Below are 10,198 nucleotides of genomic sequence, written 5' to 3'. Positions count from 1 at the left end.
ACTCAGACCAGCACTCAGCAGAGCGTTTTGCAAAGAGGATTAGCAGCTGTGGGGGGATGATTATTATCATTAACAACGTCAGAAGGGAGGCAAGCAGAAAGTTCAGTATTTAGTATTTTGACAAAAGCCACAGGGTCCATATTTGCAGTCAAATCCTACAAAATGTTAGGCTTAAAAAAACAAGGTAAAGTGTTTATTATCTAAATAATTCTTCAGTTAACGTCAAGACAGGTGAACAGGGTATCTAACACTTGGTTCCCTGCTAAGGCTTTGGCAATTGCAAATGTTAAAAAGACCGATGAGACTACACAGGTTGCACAGAGGTAGCAGCACACGTGCTGCTGGGGATTCAAAATGGGCTGTTAATTGCCCAAACCTGCCAAGAAACTGTGCCCTGGATCCTGACCTCCACGCAGCCTGAAATCCAGCACGCTCCATCTCTCCAACATCAAACACACACCCAGGAGGATGCATTTGGGTCGGGCATGGCAGCTCCAGCTCTTGTGCGATGTGTGAGCATGCCTCACTGACGACCTGAGCACACCTCTGCAGAAGACCTCTGAGCCTCATATTGCTTCAGAGGGTGTTTTTTCCTGCAGCTCCAGCTCCTGAATCCGAGTCTGTGGTCACTTTTCACTTTCAAAACCCTAACTAGAAGACCTTGCAGGTGGCTGGGTGTGCAGAGACATGGGCACCCAGGTGTCCACTGAGATGCTCAAATCAATTAAGAGACAACCCTATATAAAACACAAAAAAGAACCAACAAATAAACAAACAAGCTTCATTTGGGATCTTTTCAAATCCTTTCAAGCCAGTGTTTTGGCTTTTGGGTGCTTGAGAGCCTGAGGAGGGGCAGGAGCAGCAGCAGTGCACAACATTGGCCTGGAGACAGTGGGTGCAAGGGAAACTTAGGGCTGTGATTCAGAGAGGTGAGCAGGACTCATTGTTTCATGTTCTCTAGAAGGAGATCTTGGTTCACTGCTTTTCTCTGCTAAAAAATGGCCTGCTTGACCTAGGGCAAACCATTTAATTTTTTTCATAGTAGTGAGCCTTGACTGTTGCTGAAAGGATGAGATGTACATCTCCCACTGGCACCCCAGGCATCCTCGATTCCTCATCCAATAGCCACGCCAGGGTGCTCACAGCCCTTTCAGTACAAGCACAATATTGGCTTAAAAATTTTATTTCCAAGCCAGTCTAGTGCCTCTCAATTTTCCCTAAAACAGGCCATCTCCCTCCCTATTCCAGACCTTCGATGCTGGTTTCTCCCATCTCAGGGACAGCAGCAGGTTGGTTGCAGGACTCTATGACTGTTACTTTATTCTGCAGTTTCAAACCTGTGAAATGTAGGTCGCTGATCTTCAGCATGACCTACATTCACAGCTCCAAATAAGCCCCTTTTGCCAGTGTTGATGTTTTCTAGCTTCAAGTTGAATCTGGAATACACACATGAATGCCCTGTTTTGCCTGGGTGTCCAAGGAGAGGAGTTATGACCGTATCTAAGCAGATGCTGAGATGCTGCCTAGCCCAGCCGTGTCCTGCACACATGGCTGCAATGATGCCCTGCCCAAGCCAACATCAAACTCAGGTCTCTGTGTAAAGCTACACACAGGACTATTGGTATTTTTGCCTTAGAGGAAAAGGATGGACAACAAAAGCAATTTGATCATTCCTATTGTCTTTCTAATATGCTGAATGGAGCTGGCAGGAGCAAACAAAGGCACACCCACGGCATGGCAGCCCCTGGCAGAGGCATGGGCAGACTGCAGCTGAGGCAGCTCCAGCAGCAATGTCCTGACTTGGCTGCCATCAGTTGCATTCCTGCTGTTGGCTTCACTGGAGGCTGGTTTTTCACTCCAGGTTTCTTCTTCCTTCACATGGGGGAGGAAAAAACCTGGCAGGTGCTTTTTGTGAATACGGGAATTTTTTGTATGCTTCATCCATCTTTTACAAAAGTGCCAGTTTCACTGATCCTTTCAGACCTCATCTTCATCCATCATGTCACCTCAACACCTAGAATATCTTTAGTCTTGGGAAAATATGGGTAATACTGACTGGATTTTGTGCACAGGGAAAAAGGAAAAGCCCTCACATGCCTGCTACATTCCTCAGGTTTGGGAGGACATTTAAAATGATGCTAGACTATTATTAGTAACTCCTTCCACAAGCTAAACATGAAAGAAAAGACAAAATAATCTTAAGGAAGAGAAATGGGGTGAGAAAAGAGGGAAAAGAGAAAAAGGAGCATTCTTATACACTCTGAGGGCAAGGCATGGAAAAAAACTTCATTCCCAGTGCCCACATCCCCTGCGGAAGGCAGGTAATAGCTAACAGCAGTTACCCAGGTCACCTAGCTGTGCTTGGTGGCCTTTGAGTGACACAATAACATCTGACAGGACAACAATGTTCACCCAGGGCATGTCTCCAAACTCAGGATAGCCTGGCATCAGGGACACAGCATGGCTTGAAGAGCTGGGGGAACACAAATAGCCCCAACTCTCTCCTGAACTATTTATTTCGAGACTCAGGTGCAGTGGACAAATCACCATCGATGCTCCTCTTCTTCCCATCAACAGCTTTCTGAGGTTGCCCAGGGAGAGACGCATTTGTCACTGATTTCATCTCATTATCGGCTGATGGGAAACAGGTCAGGCACCTCGGTTTGATTTAGGACCAGCACACTTGGTGCAGCACTGATCCCAGCACCGAGGGTCGGGCTCCAACCAGCGCAGCCTCCCAGAGCCTTCCTGGGAACCACACACCACTTCTGCCCTTCCCCAGCTCTTTTATCATGTCTTGTTTACATTCGGGTCCATATATCATGTACGAATGTAGGTCATTGCAAAGACTGTGTCTCAGCAAACTGTGAAATCTTAGCTTAGCCTCTTGTCTTATGTGCAAGAGGATTTACTCACTTCCTATTGCTCCGGGCTGCTGCTGCATTGCGTTCTTCCTTCTCAGTGAGTCTGTGCTCCCCAGCAAGTGTCAGAAAAGCTCATTGCAGCAGTGATGGTAAATATCCTCTGACAATGTAAACATTGCAGACTACAGATCAGCTCAGGAACAAAAGGAGGTTGAGTTGTGACAAACTCCAGCATCTCACATGAATATCTTTCATGCAACCACCTATCTACCATCCCCAATGCCATTAAAACATCTCTTTAGTGTGTCTCCCTTCTGTGCACTGGGGTGAAAAGAAAATCAATCTGTCTTGTATATATGAGGCATCGATATTCTCGCAAGCAGTGGGATAGCTCCACATTTGTGTTGGTGGCAGTGGGAGCAGGATCTGTCCTTCTGGCTTTTTATTGCTGGATGGGCAAAATCAAGAAGACAAAACAACATGTCCATGTACTGAGAACAAAATAAGGGCTTGTCAGCTGGGAACTGGCAGCACACGAAATCCACCTCTACCGTTGTCTCGGCAGCACCGCAGCTGAACTGGCTGTATTTTCATCAGGAATTCTTCCTCCTTCTTTCACTCGTGGTCAGCACACGCTTCACCGAAGCCTAATGCAGGCTGAATGACACCAAGTTGTGAAACCCCCCGGGTGCTCAGAGGTGTCACACCACATTTCCAAACACCCCACTGACGAGAGCCGGCCAGCAGGATGTGATGAAGAGATAGATGAAGCCATCAAGTGAGATGATTTAATGCACTGGCCATGCTAAACATGTAGGGGCAGGGTCTGAGCTGACCTCCACAACAGCCGAGGTGGCAGGAACAGGTTCTTCCCCCAGATCCTCAAGCCATGCTTTGTCCCCTGCACCTTCCTACCTCCATCCCAACAAGGCTTCTAAGTCAACAGGACGTGTTTTGCTCTGTGCTAAATAAAGGTAGCTCCTAACAAGAGCTCTTGGTCTCTGACCTAGCAGATCATGCATTTTTGGGAGGGTCAAAGATGGGGGGCGCAAAAGCTCAGTGCTGCAGCACCACAACTGCTGACTAACACCCCACCTGCTAAAAGCTCGTTATTTGTATTCTGCGTGCACGTTTCCTCTGTTTGCACACATTTATGTTAGGCTTTAATGGGCTTCATTGAAGTATTTTCAGGTTCTGCGGAAAAAAATAATGCCAAAGGAAGCCTAAAATGCTGGGTTCCTAATGTCCTTCCTCAGATTTCAGCTTTTTAGACAGCACATCTGAAAAGGAACACAATGAAACGGTTATTATTACCAATGCCTTCCACGTTATTTGAGTTGCAGGGAACAATTAAACAGTATAAATGATGTGCTGCTACACTTGTGTAGGCTGCCAAACTGCAGCTTGATTCACCTTCTCCCCTCTACTTCTGTTCTTCCCCACCTGCTCCCCGTCAGAAGGCAAGGCACAGCCGGTTTGCTCCTCTTCCTCTGAAATTCAAATCAAAGAAAACTCCAAATGCTCTGAGTTCCTTTCAGAGAAATAAAATAAAATGAGTGCAGAAAGCGTCACCTTCCAGAGGCTTTTGCCCCATAACAGCAGCAGCCCCTTGATGCCTTCAGTGCAGGGCAAGTTGCACAGCAGCTCTCCATGACGGGAGGAGACCCACTTTGCACCCGGCTGCCTGTTCTGCTGCTGAAGAGCCCAGCAGGTCTCCTCAGTTCTCTGTCCAAGCTTTTATGAGCCAGACTCATTAATCACCTCTCCCTTACCAAGAGAGACCTCGCTACACACTCCCTGCTTGCCAGCTCTGGATCGAAAAGAGATGGATGCAATTCCGAGGCTTTTGACCTGAGGTTTCTTGGAGCTTTAGGTTTTGCAGCCCTCTGTGCCGGATGGTTATGTCCTGTCCAACCTGTGAAGCCCTGGTTAAGAGATGAAGCTCTGTGAGGTCTTTCCCGTGGCTCAGGCTGCGCAGGTTGGCACGAGCTGCAAGCTCAGCCTCGCAGCCAGCCAGCCAGCCGTGCAGCAGGTAGCGATGCCAAGCCCAGCCACACAGTTAAATGGCTAAATAATGCTGCCCTGGCACGGGGGTAGCAAGTGTCATTCATTTTATGGCTGGAAGCAGACAGGAGAAAGCATCTTCTAGGGCTGGGAATTGCACACAATACCACTGAACCTGTTGGAGGGTTTTGCTTTGCATTGTGAAGATCTGGACATATGACTTCCGAAACCAGCATGTTCCACCAGTGCCTCAGAGAAAGCACGGCCACGGTGCAAGGACTGGGATAACCTCAGCATCCTTGCACATAAAGGGTTGTGATTTGGGGAATCTCCATAACGCAGAAACCTTCAGCCCATGACAATGTCTTTACGCAAGCTGCCAACTGTTTTGGATCTGTAGCCTTGTGCCTTCGTCATTGGGCTTCCTCCTCCACCTTGGTCTGACAGATGAGGACTGGGGTGGAAGGAGTATCTTTAGCAAGGAAGGCACCTGGTAGGTGTTGGGTCACTTGATAGGATGCTGGTCAAGACCAGAAAATTATAAAGGGCACAAGTGGAGTAATCACTGTAAGTGGCACAAGGTGGTTGGGGGATGCCTCATTATCAAAGAGCTTGTGGGGATCAGAGGAGCTTGATGCTCTTGCCAAGGATGGATCTCCAGGGGCTTCCTAGAGACAGGTAAGGTTCAAAAAAGGAGCTCAGAGGGTTTTTTTCTGAGTACCTAGAGGATGTTCTCTTTCTATCTTTAAGTGAAGCAGTGATGGTATCAGAAAACATATGTGTACATGTGCACCTTCAAAACTCCTGAAGCTTAAAATACCTGGAGATGGAGTGGCCAAGTGCAGTAACAGCAACTTAAGAGTGAGCGCAGGGTGAGTTGGACAAATGTTCTTATACAGCTGTAGGGCTGCACTATGTTCTTCTGGGTTTATAGCAAGTAGAGCAGGGAACTGATAGATCTTGAGTGCCGTGTTCTGTATTTGACATCTAATGTGGGTTTTCTGAGCCATCTTACATGCTTGCATTCATTCTCGCAAAAGGCTCTTGCCTGTTTGCTTTCACACTAATGAGATATTCTCACTCATTTCTTTGTTATGCCAGCTCTAATTTCCAACTCTTTGACATGAGCAACCATTTTTTCTCTGAAAGGCTGAGATCACATGGCAGAATTATAAATTTACTCCTGAAATGCTCCATTAATAAATAATAAAGTGTTTATAAATATGCAAAATAGATTATTAGTCAATTCTACAAAATCTTGGCTACAGAAGCATAAAAGTGTGCCCTGCAGCTTGTATATCTATTATAAAAAAGAGGAAGAAACCAAAAAGAAATTCAGATTCCTTTTTTAACTTCCAAGCAGCAAATGCTGAATAATTTACTTCTGATAGTGATTATGTTAAAAGCAAATAATTTGTTTCCTTGAACAGTAGCAAACAATGCACTGTAAATATGTGATTTTAAAAATATTACATACACGCATAGGGACAGAGTAAGTTGTTCGTTTGAAGAGCTCATTAAATAGCAGCTCTTCAGCAAAAATCTCAACCTGTCTGTAAGTATCCTGGGGGGTACTATTGTTTTATTTAAGCTTTAGGAATGCTAATAGTGCTTAAATAGACCTGAGTCTTAACTACAGGAGCTCAGACTGGAACCTTGAATTAAGCCCCGTTGAAGTTTGCTCGTTACCAAGCAGTACCACCAGCGGTGATCCACGGCCATGCAAGGGGAGAAGCAAGCGTGCCTGGGTGACTTGGGGCCACACGCTTCGCTGTGCACCGACCATGGCAAATGTCACTTCTGAGTGTTCTGATTTACAGTGTAGCACATCCTCTGCATCCCACACCTGCAAACTCCATACCCAAGCCTATGGTGGTTTTAGGGACGGGATTAGAGCTGGAGCATCATACAGTTGACCTGTGCCTGGGGATGGATATTCATTGCTGCTGTACAGGCTGGGCATGTGGCTTTTATTAGCTGGTGGGTTTGTGTTGCTGAGTCAGCCTTGGGGATTTGTAGGTCCTGAGAATCTCAGGACCGCTCTTGGCAACATCTGCTTTTCTTCAAGACCCATCCTTGTCAGTAGGCCATTGCAACGATATTTTGTCTCATTACTCCAAAAGAAACAGCCTTATTTCTCCTTCACCATAGCTTTATCCAGAAGGGCATTGCTAATCTGTAACTGTAGGTAACCCACAACAGTTGGGGATGGAAGTAAAGTAACTGCGAAGCTGGTGGCAGAAATATCAGAGAAAGCTGGATGGCAAATGGGGGCAGCAGGGGAAGAAAGGCAGGGACCACCACATTCACTTCTGAGCTTTGGGAGCATTGCTGCACCATCAACAAGAGAAACTGGTCTGACCCCCCCAAAAAAATTATCAGATCAAGGAGAGGAAACAGAAGAAAATGCCCAAATAGACTGTTTTTTCTGTTTACCTGAGAAACATCTTGATGCCACTGGGATCTGTACTGTAGGAGCCCTTACACAAGGTGATGGAGAGAGCTGGGTAATTTCAGGCACTGTCCAAAAGGTGCTGCTGAGACAACTCTGCTGACAGCCAGGCAGAAATGAAGTGAGGAAGTGTCAAATGTTCTTGACCTGAGCATAAACCTTTATGAATTGAGGGCAGGAGAAGAGAAAAGTGTCTGTAAAGAAGAGCTTCTCTTCAGCTAAATATGTTTGTATCAGGGCAGAAGCAGTCTGGAAACTCATGGCGGGAACAGCTGGGGGGAGGCAAAGGATTTAGAAGTGATGCTTCAAGGAACCAACGATGATTCAAAGCATTTTATTTATTTTTGCTCAGCAGCAGTGCAGCGATTATTCTGGGCTGGCAGCAGAGCTGATGAGGACCAGACGCATCAACCCAAGACACCTTGTGTCCCTTTAGCAGACTTGTTACCTGGCAAGATATGCACACCTGGAACTAGCAGCTGAGGATGTGCTGTGAGCAGGGACAAGAAGTCTGGAGGAGAGAGTTTGGCTTCTGTGATCCTATAGCCCGGAGTGAGTCGCTCTCCAGCTGTGTGTAACGGGGAGTGCTGCCACAGGTATTTCACTGGCTTTTAGACTTGGCAGAGGAGTCCCCAAGGATGCTCTGTGCTGCCTAATATATGTCAGAGAAGATGGCCAAACTGCCTCATTTGGGTTTTGGAACTGGTAAAGGTCCTGAGTAGGTATCTGTTGCTAAACTGTTGCTAGGCCAGAATAACAACATGCACATTGAATTAAATTATCTAAAAAGAGCCAGTGTAAGAAACCCAGAGGAGTCAGGAAGAGCTTTAAGTAGATATGTGTTCCCCTTCATATAAAAGCCTTAAAATAAATCGACCTGGCTGAAATGGTGCAGTAGGTCATCTAATCTTTATCCCTCCTCATCCTTCAAACCAACAGGCTCCTGTCTGCACACTGCAAAGCTGAACCCTCGGCTGGGGAATCCTAGTCCTTGCTTCATGTGCAGATCAGTGGGTTCCCTCCATCACTGGGAGGGATGGAGTGGGCAGCGACAGGCAGCAGCTAGGAGTGTATTCCCAAACCAGAGCTGGCAGACTTTGAAGGCTGGCAATTAAGATTGTAATTTCTTCCAAAATAGAGATTAACCATGCTGGTTGAAGCTGCAAAGCAGCTGTTGAAGCCCCTCAGGACTTGCCTTCCCCTGCCTTGTCCACCCGCAGCCTAAGCATGTTCTCCCCCTGGGGCTGGGGGGAGCTGGGCTCCCCCGTGCTGCCAGTCCCCCAACGTTGAGGGAAGTGAGTGAACACGATGGTTTATGAGAAACCAGGAAGGGGGATGGGAGCAAAAAGCCTCAAACCCAGCTTTATGCCTCATAAGCTATGAAGAACTGCATCTGGATTTTTAAGACCCTTTGCTTCTTAGCTCTAAAAGCAACGGCCACCCATTCCATACTGCTTTCTTGAACTGCAGAGCTGTTTTTCAGCTCATTTAACATGCCATGAGCAAACAGTCACTGGAGAAGCGACCCAACTGGGAGGAGATGTCTGTTAGAAACCAGAGCTGGAAGAGCTTCTGGTGTCTTAGAAATTGGTAATTGCCATCTGATAGGGAGATTGACCATCTTCAATGGTGTTTTCGTGCAGCCTAGTTACAGACTACTTGGTCTTAAGCAATTAGAACTATTCCTGTTCCATTCTCTCAATAGAGCTTGTTGTCAGGCATAATTCAAATCATCTCAGTGTTAAACTAACGTCTCTCTGATCACACTTGCCAAACATCGCTGACAATTTTGCAGTTATCGGTATCAAGGCATCCAAAGATCACTGACACTAAGAGACACAAGGAAGGTACCCCCTCCCTTTTCCAGGGTTATAAATATGTATTAGACAGCTCTGTTCAGTTAACCTCACACTTACGCATAGACTTGCTAATAAGAGCAGCAGCTTGTATGAAGGTGACAACAGCCACTTACAGGAGAGAGGGGAAGTCATGTTATACTGTGGCCCATGCAGAACTCTTCCAGATATTGGAGAAATAATGCTTTAGCAGGATCCATTTTTAAAAAAACATATATCTGAAGATGTGTCTGAGAAAATCATTGTTGTGCAAGAACTTAGTTGTAGCATCAGGCTTCCCCCATGTCAAAATTCAGAAAGGCCTAAACTGAGCCTTGTCCTTTCCGAGCAGAGCCCCAGCTGCAATCACCTTCAAGTTCTACCTTTTCAGCTCTTATTTAGCTAATAATTCACACCAGATTTTTGGTCATTTGCTCATCTTCCACTTGAGACCTCATCAGAAAGGTAAGGACACCCAGAGATTGTAGCTGCTGCTTTTCCATCACATGGCATCTTCACTTCTGCAGCCTATGCTAAGAGGAGCCTGTCCTGTTTAGCCACAGCTCAGCGTTAGGCTGGGGTTCACCTTGATGGGTCTTGAACTTCCTACGCAAACCAGCTTTGCTGCACAACAGCTGGCTCGTGGCTGAGGCCTAATAGCATTTTGTTAAGCATTTTGAATTAGATTAAGCTTTACCTTACTGTCAGAACATAATTTAAAAGCATCAGCTGGACAGCAGCTGCCTTTTGTCTGCAGCACTGAATTACTCTTAGACTATTACTGAAGAGATGAAGATCAAGGCATGAGCAATCACATGGTATGTGGGAGAGGAGAGAGGCAGAGCTGATTCATGCACAGGGTACAGGATCAATCTGTCCTGTGGCTGCTCCAGGGTCAGCACTCCTTGTAAAAACAGTGCAAGAGGAAAACAGCCTTGAGAATACTGCTAAAACATGTGCAGCAACAAACAAACAAGCCTCAGATTGCCCTGATCCTTATCTTCAGCACTTCAGCATCAAACCACGCCCTGAAAGACACAAAG

The sequence above is a fragment of the Strix aluco genome, chromosome 12 (genome assembly GCF_031877795.1).
Source record: "Strix aluco isolate bStrAlu1 chromosome 12, bStrAlu1.hap1, whole genome shotgun sequence".
NCBI lineage: Eukaryota > Metazoa > Chordata > Aves > Strigiformes > Strigidae > Strix > Strix aluco.
The sequence above is the reverse complement of the archived record's forward strand: the minus strand, read 5'-3'. Positions refer to the sequence as shown.